The sequence below is a fragment of the Echinops telfairi genome, unplaced genomic scaffold (assembly GCF_000313985.2).
Source record: "Echinops telfairi isolate 266 unplaced genomic scaffold, ASM31398v2 ScPeMD7_5868;HRSCAF=6743_1, whole genome shotgun sequence".
In the NCBI taxonomy this organism is placed as follows: domain Eukaryota; kingdom Metazoa; phylum Chordata; class Mammalia; order Afrosoricida; family Tenrecidae; genus Echinops; species Echinops telfairi.
Window position 1 is genome coordinate 12207373 of NW_022109768.1, and position 13630 is coordinate 12221002.

Here is a 13630-nt window from a genome sequence, read left to right on the forward strand (position 1 = left end):
TTTCCTTTGACTTTCCTCTTGTCCCACTATCATGCTCAGCCTTCATTTGGGTTTCAGCAATTCCTCTCAGTTACATTACCCTTGGTCACGTCCTACCAGGCCTCCTACACCCTCCTCACCACCGATTTGGATCATTTGTTGTTCCCTTGTCCCTGGGGCCAAACTCATTCTTATCACAGTATCCACACAGCCTATGAGGTGTGTTTGCTTATAGTCAAGGTCCAAACACAAGGCTTGATGAAATCATTCTTCGAGAGGTTCTATTTAAAAGAAATCAGGTTCACAGTTGTTCTAGAAGTTTCTTTTGGCATCCAGAGACCTACAAGAAAATCTTCCCCAAATCACTCTGTCCTTACCTTCCTTCTCTTGCCTCAGTAGCCTCCAACTATCCCCTCCACCTACTGTGTCACTGAATTGCTTTTGCTCTCACTAAAAATCTTCCCAGGTGGTCTTGTCAGTGCATGGCTGGTTTGGGGAGGAGGAGGGAGCCCAGTTCAAAACTGAATTTCTTTCCAAAAGCCCTACTCTAACCTGTTTTCATATCTTGGAAGTCTTTCATGCTGGGTGCATGTAATGAAAACACAGAACATGGTGCTGAGTAATGATAGCTTTAGGTCTCCCTTAGGTGATTTGTTTTGACTCAACCAGTTTGTGGGAAGTTATGTATTTATTATTGGAGGTTGTGTATGAACTATAGGAGGTCCTGTATTTAAATGAGTAAATAACTGGGCAGAGTATTTGAGACCTTTTGTTGATAGTCCTGTGTTTCCACTGACTCCAGTGGGTGAGAGACAGTCCCTCCTTGAGCCTTGATTTGGCCCAGGTAAAGTGACATAGCAAATTCTCTCTCCCATCCGTTTCGACTAGAATTTTCTGACTTGGGTATATACTCAGAGAGTTCGTCACCACTGTAATAGAATGCGTATGGCCGAGACTATGCCGTAGTATTCTGCAGGAATACTGGATCGAGATAGACTGCATGCCCTGCCTCCCGTTTACCACTTATTGCTTGGCAGTTTTGTAAAACCCTTCCAACGGCAGTTTGCTGTGCACATTGAGTGAAATGAACCCAGGCAAAGAGCTAACAGCAGTTTCAATGACTGTCAGACCTAGGTGTTTTAAAGCTTTTTAGCAAGTGTGTATTTCTCAGCCAGCGATATGCAGCTTCCTGAGAGAAGCGTTTCATTCATTCGCCTATTCATTCACCTAGCAAAAATGTGAGGGGCAGAGTCTATGGGTGGCACAACCACTCGCCAAAACATGAGCAGTTCAAACCCACCTACCGATACCTCGGAAGGCAGCCTCCTAGGAATCCTTCTTGGGCAACTGAGGCCGCTGATGAGGACCCCCTCCCGCCCTTCTGAAGTAAGAGAAGATTGGGTACCATTTTCACTGGAGATGTATCCTTTATCTCTGTCTATCAAGGCCCTAAACATGGCCCGTTCTGGGAGTGATTCCGCTTCTGTAATATCCCCTCCTTTTCTTTGCATCTGTCCCCTTCGGCCAGGGGCGCCCTCCTCATATTAGACGTAACAACATCAGTATTGGCCCCAAAGGAGAGCAGATGCAAGATAAGCAGGCTCTGCTGGCCCAGACAACGACCCCAAGGGCCCAAGAAAGCGAGCCCCCCGGGGTGGCTGATGCACTCACTCTTTGGCAAATCATAACGACAAAGGAACGGAACCAGCAGCTAGGGGTATACAAATGTCATCACAAATACCGAGGAGGAGGAGAAGGAGGAGTGGGTTTTACACATGACTGACTGGGAATTTCCACCTCCATCTAGAGAAAAATTGAAGCGTGATTCATTAAATGATGGGAATATTGTGTGACATTTAGAAATCAGTATGAAGTCACTAAAAACCAACCTATTAAAAGTAAAAGTTTGTTTCACTAACTTCTGTTAAAAATATAATGGCTATTCAAAGATGAGATAGTTAATGTTGATTATGCCAACCTGGCCGATAAACACATGTGGGTTAATTGAAGGGTGGAGAGATAAATGGCTTGGTGAGCCTCACCTTTCGAGTTCTCGAGTCTCTTGCTTTCTGATGGTCAGACCAGGGTGCAGCTGCCTTAGCCAGTTCCCTGCTTCAGCTGGCAAGGCTCACTTCCTGCAAGATCCCTAAGGAGAAGTTACATGGACCTACCCTGATGCAGCCCTGAGTGCTGGAGCAGTCGTGTGGAGACCCCTGCAGCACTGAGATGCTTACACGCTCACTGATTCAGCTTTCCTCCTGCAGTCGGCATCATAGTGTATGTTTTGTGAGATGGAGGAGGACTTTGTGGATTGGTGTCCGACATACGGGCTAATGTTAGACTTGGGGTTGGGCAGCACTGGGTTGGGATGTTTTCTTGATGTGCACTTACCCTTTATATAAAACTCTTATACATATGAGTTTCTGTGCAGTTGTTTCTCTAATGTACCCAGACTAACACAAAAGGTATACTGTAAAGCAGGAGTAGAGCCTTCAAACTAAATCTTCTAATATAAGTGTATGTCTCTATAATATATACAACCCACTATCTCCATCGTCAATTCCAACTCATAGTGCCCCTAGATAGGATTGCTGAGACTTTGTAAGTCTCAATGAGAGCGAACAGCCTCATCTTTCTCCTGTCAGAGTGGGTAGTGGATTTGATCTGTTAACCTTTGGTTAGTCTGATGCCTACCTAACAGCTCTATTAGGGCTCCTTGTGTGTGTGTGTGTGTGTGTGTGTGTGTGTGTTTTCTGTGGAAACTTTCACTAGAAATTTATTTCAGGACAACAAAATAGATGTGTGCGCAAACATGGCTGTGTTACATATATGTTTGTTGAGGAAACTGGGTATGTAAAGAACACTTAAATGAGGTGAGAGTAAATCAACCCAAATCTTGCAGAAGGAAAGCTCTGTGTACAGGTGGGTGGTCGCGTGTGTCTCATGTTTTCTTGCGTGTCTCACGTGCTTTTCTTAAACTGAGCCAAACCAAACTCTGGGACGTAGAGTTGATTCCAACTCATAGCTATCCTAAAACACAAAGCCGAATGGGTCCTATGGAAGGAAGTAACACTCTCCCCAAATATTCCTTCTAGTTGACTGGGTGCTCATAGCATATCTCACTGTGGATTCATAAAGATCGATTCCATCATCACTTCCAAACCACAGAGACTATCGTGGCCCTTCCAGGTGTACACACAACTTGAACCATCACATTCTCTTTTCAGGAAAATCCTCACTTATATTCAACAGTGAAAACGAAAACACTTAAGTGCAGATTCTTTCCAACATGGGGTCAACAAGCCTGCCTGCCTCTGTATGCTGCCTAGCCTTGTTCCTCCTTTTACAGAGAACAGGCTTCAACCTTCCAGCTGTGCCCTCAAAACCCTGCCCTTTGGGCTCCTTAGATGCATTCATATACTAAATGGGTATACCAAACCCCCTTTGGGACATTGATATAACCTTTGAAAATACTCAACTCTCATCCAAACTCAAACATAAAACCAGTGACAAAATAATCATGATAATAACTTCCTTAAACTTACATTCATTTCCCTCAAGCTCTACTTCTCTACAGCCAAACAGCGTTGTTCAAACTGCATCTCTCTTCCCTCCCCTCGAGTCCGTTTTGGCCCCCAGCCTCTCATGAGCTTCCGTCTGCACCCTGTTCCTTAGCTTACTTTCTCTACAGAAGCTCGCCTTCGTTTAAAACATTCTCATCCTTTGTTTTCCACGGCGCTCCTCTGGCTTGCTTCTCTGCTTTCTGGCTGCTCCTTTGCATTTTCTCTGTGGGCTTCTCTTCTTCACGTGGTTCTGCCCGAGCGCCCTTCCTTGCTCGCTGGACAGCTGCTCACTTGATGTCTCATTGATGGCCACTGACTCCACCCACCAAACATGGGCCGAGGATTCACATGCTCTGTGTCGCCACTCTAGTTCCCTTCTCAGCTATGTCTACGTTTATTCCACTGCTTACCATCTTTCTCACTCAAGGCCGCCTGTCACCTTCTCCAAGAAACATGTAATTCATTAATTAATTAGTTAATTAATTAATTAATTGGAAATTTGAAACCATTCCCCTATTCTGCTCAGTCTCAGGAACTGGCTTAACAATTTATTATTTGATCAAGAACCAGTTAATTCCGAAAACTAAGAAACTGCCCCTTTTTTTTTCCATCACCTTTCCTATTTACTTAACCAACCAACCTGCCTCTCAACTACTTCTTGAATCTCTTATATCTATGTAGATCTCTAAAGGTTCATCCATTTAGACCAAATCAATTCCTGGCTGAATTTCTGCATAGCTTCTTAATTAGTCTTCCTGTCTTCAGTCTTCCTGCCCTTTTATCTGTTTTCTCAACTAGACCCAGAGTGATTTTTACCTAAACGTACATGTCATCCTGCCATGGCCACAGGCCCTCCCCCACATCCATGCCTGCAACAGCCCCTTAATTGGCTCCCCCTTGTTTTGAAAGGAAGAACAAACTCCTTAGCAGGTGTTACTAAATCAGCTGGTCTGGCTTCTAGCTTCTTTTTCCATAACTTCAACTCTCCGGCTTTCAGGTAACTTTCTCTTTCTCTAGCAAATCTTTCCTGCCTGCATGTTCTCTCCATCAACTTCCTTTCAACTACCTCTCCTCTGCTTGGCTGCAGGCTACCTTTAGTTAGCTGAATTGTCCCCTTGCTTCACTCCTAAGAAGCATGCTGAGATTTTCATTTCTAAATACTTATCATCATCTTGTGATTATTCGTCTGCTTCATATTATTGTTATTTTAATTTTGAGAGCACCGAATATATATGGCCCATTCACCATAATTCCTCAGTATCTACAAGGGCCTGGTCTGTAGTCACTCAGTAAACATGTGTTGAATGCATCAGTAACAGATTGAAATCTAAAAAGAAGATAGGCCAAATCTAATAAGATAACATTTAATGTGAATATATATGAGGCTTCAGAAGTTTATGGAGGAATGAAATGTAAAGATACAGGAATTTTCCCACAAACTTTCTGAGCCCCACCTCCATTATATATAACATCCTTAAGTTTGGTCTGAAGCAATCATAATCCTTTGAGAACAAGATGGTAAAGATATTTATTATGAGAAGTGCACAAGTTAGAAACATACTTCTATGATGGGAGGCCTTTATAGACATGAACTATATTGTATTTATCTTTGACCCAGAATGATCATGACTGACAGTTAACCGAAAACCAAATTCACTGCCATCAAGTTGATTACAGCTCATGGCAACCATGTACACCCTGGTGGCGTAGTGGTTACTTGTTGGGCTGATGATCACAAGGTCAGCAGTTTGAAACCACCAGCCAATCTGTGGGAGGAAGAGGAGTTCTTCTCTTCCCATAAAAAAAAAATCACAGCCTAGGAAACCCATCAGGGCACCTCTAGTCTGTCCTGTAAGGGTTACTAAGCTACAGAGCACTCAATAACTGTTTACTTAATTAAACGTACTGTCATCTTCACAGGCCAGGCGCTGCTTAAGCAGACCCTCACAGGATGACACTGCAGTCCTGAACCCCAGCCCTCGGCTTTGATGATCCAGAAACCACTGTCGTTAGCATCCCCACTGCCCAGGGGCTGTGTGTTCAAGGGACCTGATGTCAGCCATTCAGAGTGTTCTCTCGCTTTCAGAAATGCCTCTTGGAAAAAGCCACATTGGGATTGAAGTCTGCTTGGGGAGCAGAGACTCCGAACTGGGAGAATGAGCTTGATGGTTAGCTAGTTTTGTCCACCTCAAATATTCCGGAGCAGTTGTCCATCCTGACGATTGTGCCACGTGACTGAAAAAGAACCAGATGGCTGTGCCTGCTGCTGGGACATCCTCTTCCCTAGACGAAGCTGCTACCGTTGTAAAAACATATTTACTCTTCGAAGGTTCAATTTTAAAGAAAAAAGTAGTGGCAGGAGCCTCCGTCTGCCAACCAGCCACACTTTCTTTCTAACCTTTTCTACCCCAGGCTTCTAATGTGTCTTCTTTTTTTCTCTATTTTTCATGTACATATTTTGATAACTATACTTACAAGACTACTTTTTCTGAGACCAAAAGCCTTGGTCATTTGGTTTAAATTTAGGTGTCTCCCAAATCCCTCGTGCTATCCCGATGTACAGGTTGATCTTATTCATTACATTTTGGTTTGATATCACTTCTAAGTTTCAAAGGTACCATTATTGTAAAGATGGTGTGATGGAAGGAACTGACCTCTCCAACGTGAGGAAGTGACGATAGAGTCACCATCCACACCAGCAGCCCAAGACTCCTTCCTCTGAAGCGGAGCGCAGACATTCCTCCACCTTCGAACCAGTTCTCTTAACAAACTTCCCTTCTTTCCCACTCGCCGTTTCTTTTCTGGGCTTGGTCATTTGTTACAATGACCACATATAACTCATAGACAATACTCTCAATCTGGGCATGTTATTAGGGAACTAACAGGGGCAGAAACAAATCAAAACACAGTTCTTCTATCAGCTCCGCCTCTTCGCAGCCATACCTGCAGACACACCTCAGGCTCTGACCCTGAGCCTCCAGGCCCCAGGGCCCTTACTCTGAGCAAATGTTATAAAGTTCTTTTAGCTCTGCCAGTTAAGTGCCCAGAAGCACCTGTAAGCTACAGCCTAAAGGTGCTCAGCTTCAGCTCTGTGGGCCAGCAATAATAGCTGCGGATAAGTGCCCAGAGGCACTCCACTCTCCAAGCACTCCTCCTATATAAGGTCACTCCGCGTTCTGGCTCTGTGGGCCTGGAAGCCTAAAGCTCTCTCGTGCCAGCCACGTGCTTCTGCTGCCACCATTTCTCTGCTATTGCTTCTGACCATCTATCCCTCCTCCAGTGCTGTAGCTCTTTGTCTTCTGGATCAAGGAAGTTCAGTGTGGGAATCTGGGGCCAAAAGCTGTGCTCTACTCCTGGCTCTTCTTTCTTGATGGTAGTGAGATTCCCCCACTTCCTACCTGTGCGATGACTTTTTAAGACTAGCAGGATGTCAAAACTAACCAAGACCTTTGTTAGCAACCAGTACACTTGATTTGCATGGTCCCCCTTGTGTGTTTTTTTATTTCAATAGCAGCCGCTCAATCCCCTTATTGTGCTCCAAGTGCTCAAGGTAGCTTTTAGGAGACCTTGATATCGTTTTGCTAAGTGATCTTCCGATAAGTACCAGGACAGAATAAAAGAGTTATCAAAATATAACTTTCAAAGTTGAAAAACAAGACATTCTTATGCATGTAGAAGGAACGCACATCCAACATTGATCTAATTGAGTACCGAGGGAGTGAAGAGGATGGCAGCGGCTCCCAAGGAGACCAGACATCCCCCATCAGAATGGCGTTCTTACTCCCTGGATAGTACAAATGGTGAATTGCTACCCTACTAGCTGGAAAGTTGACAGTTTGAACCCACCCAGAGGTGCCTTGTAAGTCAGAGCTGGCAATCTGCTTCTGGAGGGTCCTGGCCTTACGCCTCTGCTGATGTCCCCACTATGCTTGCCTGGCATTTCCATGAGCTGTAATTAACTCAACAGCAATGGACAATAGCAACCCATTGTAGACACAACAGCTTAATGCCTACAGGACAATAAAACCTTAGCATTGGAGTTGTTCTCTCCACCAGCCAGAAATTATTTCCATCTCTACTGGAAACATCTGTCAAATTAACCCTAATCAATAGTAATGAACAAGTCAAACCAAGGTAGATTTCTCAGAGAAATTGCTGCAGACTCTTAAATTCATCTGGGTGAGAGTGTGTGTAAGAGATGACACACACCCTGCCTGAGAATAAACCTGGAGAAGACATGCTGTGGGAACCAAGGTGTGACCTTGAGCCTGACTTGCAAATTACCAAACCGAACCAAACCACCTGCTATCGATTGCAACTCATGATGACCCTGTAAACAGGGTAGATCTGCCCCAGCAGGTTTTCCAAGGCTGTCAATCATTATGGAAGCTGATGGACACGTCTTCCCCTTGGTAAGTGGCTAGTGGGTTTGAACCACTGATCTTTCAGTTATCAGCCTAGTGTGCTTTTTAACTACTATACCCCTAGGGCTGTCTCCTTAGCAAATGGCCTAAGATTGAGGGGGTTTTATGTACAGAATTCAAGAGCAGCCTTAAAGGATCGTTGCAAGGTGGTACAGTGGTTACAGGTGGGCTGCTAACTACAAAGTCAGCAGTTCAAAACCACCCGCCGCTCCGAGAGAAAGAGCACCAAGCACTCCGTGGGAGGAAGACGAGGCTGTCTACTCCTATAAGGTGTTACAGTCTTGAAACGCACAGGGCAGTTCTACCCCGACCTACTGGGTCGCTATGCGTCAGCGCCGACTCCATGGAGATGAGTTTGGCTTTTTGTCTGTTTGTTAAGGTAGGAAGGGTGAATAAACTATCGTGACCTGACCGTCTAGACTAAGGTGCCACTGTCCCAGGGGTCTCCAAGGCAGTAACTGTTACCACAGCAGACGGGCAACATCTTCCTCCTACAGAACTGCTGGTGGGTCCAAACCAGCTGAGCGCTTCAAGCACTGCATCACCAGGCCTGCTGAAGGGATGAGACCTACCTGAAATTTTCTCCACGGGATACCCAGGCAGTAAGGAGCGTGGTTTGGGACTAGCAGAAGAAAAAGCTTTCTCTTTGCTGCAGAGAGCTTCAGCCATGGGCTTGTTTGCCTTGAGGAGAGAGTTTTCTGTCCAGAAAGTCCTCTTGTCAATGGCACAGTCATCACTGGTGAGGATGCTTGAGAGCCGGTGGGCGGAGGCTGGACAAGGAAGGGTGTGTCCTAAGACCTCTTGCCAAACTGAGATCCTCTCTTTCTGTGATCATGGCAATGTATTAACACAGGTCTTTGAGTTATTAGTACCTTTGACTTAAAAAGAGGAAAAAAAGAAAAGCATCATTTCTAACTTCCACTATCCTGGAGAAATAAACCTAAATCAGTTAGTATGTGGTCGTTATTAGAGGAAAACTTTTGATGGGATTTTCCTAATGCAAACAAATAGGAGTTCACTTCCATTGTGCTAGTGTAGCAAGTCCCACGACGGATAGAGGCAGATAAACGGTTTGCTTGCTTTGTTTTCAATTGCTGCTCAATTTGCATTTTAATGTGACTAAATCACAGTGTCTCTGATGACACTTTTTATGTTCCTTTCCAGTAAGATCATGGAGATACATTTGCCCAGTCACTCACGTCAGAGGTGTAAATGGATATTTCTTTGAAAGTTGTTCAGGAGATAATGAAAACCAGTCACTTTGTGAATTGACTTCTTCAGGTGTCGTGTTCAGAAAGCTTAGCTAACCACCCCACCTTCAGGAACGTGGACACCAAGTCTTGACCTTGAATGTCGAGGGAACGAGGTGACAGCTTCTACTACAAGTGCTTGCTCATCCCATTGTCTCTTTGGATTTTAACCATTCCATATTTGTAAGGAAACCAAATCAAATGGAGGCTTTTCACTTCTTTGAGAGAACATTACATGTTTATTGGACTTACTGATTTTCCATTGATTATTGCAGTCACAGTTTCAATTTGCAGTTCGTTCTTGCTACCATTGATATATACAAAAGCTTGACTTAAGAATAATGTATTAGAATCACACTCTCCGTTTCTCACAAAGATTGATTTCTCTATGTCATGCCATCACAACCCATTACCATCGAGTCAATCCCTACCCAAGGTGACCCTATAGGAGAGGGCAGAACTGTCCCTATGGAATTTGGAGACTGTAACTCATTAAAGGAGTAAAAAGTCCCACCTTTCTCTCTTGGATCTTGCAGTTAGCAGTCTGACTCGTAACCACTCCTCGCCAGGCCTCCTGTTACGCTGTCACAAAGACCTACTGAGTCTGAAGTTCCCCTCAGCTCTGCTCCTAAAGTAGAACCCTGCGACAGTAGCTGCAGATTGCAAAGCTGTTGTCTACACCCAGGAAGAGCGCATGCTCTGGAATCCAGAGAGTTTGGATTCAGTCCTGGCATTGCCTCTTACTAGTCCACTTGGCCCTGAGGCTGTTTCCTCGCTTAGTAAATGGATTGCTAAAGTTGACAGTTCAAATCTACCAGTCATTCCTTGGGAGAAAATTGAGGCTATCCTATCCTGTAAAGACTTACAGCCTAGTAAGTCCTTTTATCTAGGGTCACTATGAGTCAGAATTGACTTGATGGCAGTCGGTTGGTTGTGGTATCTCACAGAGTTATTGTAAGGATTATGTAATATACATGAAATCCTTAGCCTAGTATCTGACACAAAATAAATACTCCATATGTCAGCTCTGACTGTTTCAATAATAGTCATAATGATGTCACAAAAGACTTGAATATGTTCTAACACTGCTTACGATGATGATTGTACAACTCCCTGATGTGATTGGACTATTGAACTATAATGATATGTGAATTATATGCCAATAAAACTGTTAGGGAAAATAAAAGCAAAAATAAATAAGAAAAAAATCTGACTCATTTCCAAATACAACTGCAAAGTCGGATTCAGTATCCTATAATAATTCTGTGGTAGTTAATGAACTTGAGGGAGTGGAGAATCTGAAATTCAGAATTAGAAAGTGCGTCTTATTCACTAAAAAACTTAATATTGGGGGCACAAATATAAGCCCTTGGAAGAGTTAAAAACAAAACCCTGTGATGTGTTGGTGAGCACACACTTGAAATATTCAGGCAAAACCCCAAAATAGGCAGAGAATACAGCTCTATTCCCCAGAATGAGCTTGTCTCAAATAATTGGTTATTGACTTTGAGATAAGATCATATAGCAACTAAAACCAACACAGATGTCGTTAGCAGAACTCTACAGAAAACTTCACCGTCCACTTAAATCTACTACCCAACTACTAATGTTGCAGTGGAGTGAGTTCTGGATTTGGAGATGGAAGCAGCTGCCTCAAGTGCATGGTTTCCTGTGTATTGGCTGTGTGACTTTGGGCAGGTTACTTGGCTTTTCTGAACATTCATTTTCTCATGGAAAAAATGGGGCTAATTCCCTCAGTAGAATTTTAAATGTCTTGCAAGTGCTAAAGCAAAATGCTCTGAATATCCTGGCAGTACTACTGTGATCATCCGAGGAGCCCTGGTAGCATAGTGGGTGACCTGGTGGCATAGTGGGTGACCTGCTGCTAACTGCAAGGCCAGCAATTGGATCCCACCAGCTTTCTGCTCCCTTAAGGATTTACAGCCTCGGAAACCTACAGGGCAGTTCGCCTCGATCCCACAGGGTCACTATGAGCCCGAATCAACTCAAGGGCAGCGCATGTATTAGCATCCCATTAATGAGAAAAAAGTAAAGAACTGGACATTGGGAAGAGCAAGGATTTCCAGGGTTGCTATTTAACACCAGTGTGGCATCGATGAGCTCCCTGTGTTAGCTCTTACTGTTTTAATGATAATTATGATGATTTCACAAAAACTTAATTATGATGCTCTTGTCAGAGTTAATGACATCATGTGGCATCTGCCAAACGTTAAGTGTGTCCCCAGAGTGGTGATAATGCTCAACCTTCTGACTGGGTGAAAATCCGTGCCCTATCACAGATACTAGGTCTTGTTTGTTAGATGTGCTATTAGTGTTATAGCTTTCTGTAATTAACATTAGTGCATGTTTCTATTAGCCTTTCTCTGAATTTGGGTACATTGGTAGATAACAAAAGTCAGACTGGTTAGGCTAGGTGATACTCAAGTCTAATCCCGTCTTCATTTTCTAAAATATATGCTGACTCATTTTACCCTCTGCCTTCAAATTCATCAGTAGTTTCCATCATCAAATGTGTGGACAAATGGCTCCCAAATAGGCTGACACTAGGGAGACATTCTCACTTTTATATGAGAATGTGCAAAATTGTGTAAAGTGTCAACAACATGATCTTGTAGAGTTGAGAGCTCTTCCCAAAGTCGGATATACATAGTTTGTGCCATTGGAAGATAGTAGTTAAATCTTATTTTGCCATTTTAGCTCTCGTAAGTGTGCTAGTGAGAGCCTGGTTCGTGGAGTGGATGAGACACAATTACACATTTTAATGCAAACACTTAAAATATAACATGTAAATTAAAATGTTACATTCCTTTTTGCCAGTTGCAAAAGTTTACGCAATTAAGAAGCATTTATTCCATGATTTAATAAGAAAGCAAATCTGTGTGGTATATGGTATAGGTCACATGGGCATATGCCCATGAGTCATGAGACCAATGTTCATGTGCATGTGCCCGTTCTTCTTGGCTCCATTCCTTTAGCGACAAAAGGACTTCTTTCTGAAGACCAGATAGGCTTTTTCCAGAGGAGCAAAGTGGTCTCAGACCTGGATCCAGGGTACAATTTGGTTTTGGTCTCTGTTAGTGTCTCTCTCTTTCTCTGTCACTGCCACTGTCTCTGTCGGTCTCTCTCTCTCTCCCTCTCTGACTCTCTGGAATTTTCAAGTTCAAGTAGAAATCATTACTAAAAATACCAATGCTTTGTCTTGTCTAAATCATGAGTAAATGTTGAGAAAGAAAGGAAGGACTAAGAGGGATGAATAATCATCCACAGTTCAAACACTGGAACCTGCCACGTTCACTCTCAACTCAAACACCGAGTTTAAAGATTTACCTTCAAGGAACCTAAAAGCTTGTACCCGGCCTCATCGGCAGCAGCCGCAAACTGTTCCCTGTCATCGCCGAAAACAAATCTTTTGCTCGTTTCCGCCGAGGGGAGACCGAAGGACTGAGGGGGTCCTAGGTGGCTCAATTAGATGAAAGACTTGCCTTCCACCATGGAGACACAGGGTCTAATCAAGTGAAATGAGTTTTGAGATCCCAGCTCATTTCCTTGGGGAGATCAGTTCCCATTACAAAATCACGACATCTCATTCATCACAACTGACATGGTCTTTGCTCAGGAGAGGACCCCAACTGGGACAAAACCACCTGTCTTCTCTGGAAAAGGGGCACTTTATCCAAGTTAGAGTTGAAAGCCTTGGAGTGGGGAAGCTTACCAGTCCCCAGCTTGTACCCCCGTGGTGTAACATGCACCGTGGAAAGGAGCTTAAGTTTTAAAAATGGAAAGCCGAGTTTAAGGAAGATTGGTTGTTGCACTTTTAATGATGTCTGGGCATTGTCGTAGGGAGAGCCAGGAGTGGATCTCCTCGATTTTATTAAGCAAAAGTAAGAAGGATAAGCGTATCTATGCATCAGAGTTTAAGATGCCAAAGAAAGTGTCCTGCTTTCCATGCTGATAAATGATCGTCTTCTCTTTTATTTCTTTTCAGGGCATCATTGTAACACCCCTGCTACTGCTGCTGTTTGTAAGTACTTCCACGTTGTCTTTAATACCTTTTATTAAGAGCCGTCTACAACCCTTGTAGAAAGGTCATTAGAATACAATTGAAATTTGAATCCTTTTGCTCCAGTTTGCATCCCATTGTGCACTGTTGTCGGGAGGAGCTCTGTGAACTAAGCAATAAGACTCAGACACGAAGAAGCTACATAGCCTCCAGATGCAAGGGCAGCATCCGGGCCCAGTGATGTGGGCTTGTCACTTCTAGTGGAATCATTATTATCGCAAATGAATGGCCTGTGACACAGGTCACAACTGTGTCGTTCTTTATTTTCTCATTAGTAAAATTAAGGTGACTGATAGTGACCCGGTGTGTGATAACACTGGACAGAAAGAGCGT

The 13630-nt window shown here is 43.7% G+C and overlaps 1 protein-coding gene across 1 annotated transcript in view; it reads left to right on the forward strand.

Annotated features, from left to right (window-relative positions):
- SLC10A7 (solute carrier family 10 member 7) overlaps positions 1-13258 on the forward strand; it is a 212921-nt gene extending 199663 nt beyond the window's left edge. The window contains exon 5 of the mRNA XM_030887206.2: positions 13223-13258. The gene's annotated coding sequence lies outside the window, so the exon portion shown is untranslated. The remainder of the gene's footprint in view (positions 1-13222) is intronic.
- Positions 13259-13630: the final 372 nt, after the last annotated feature.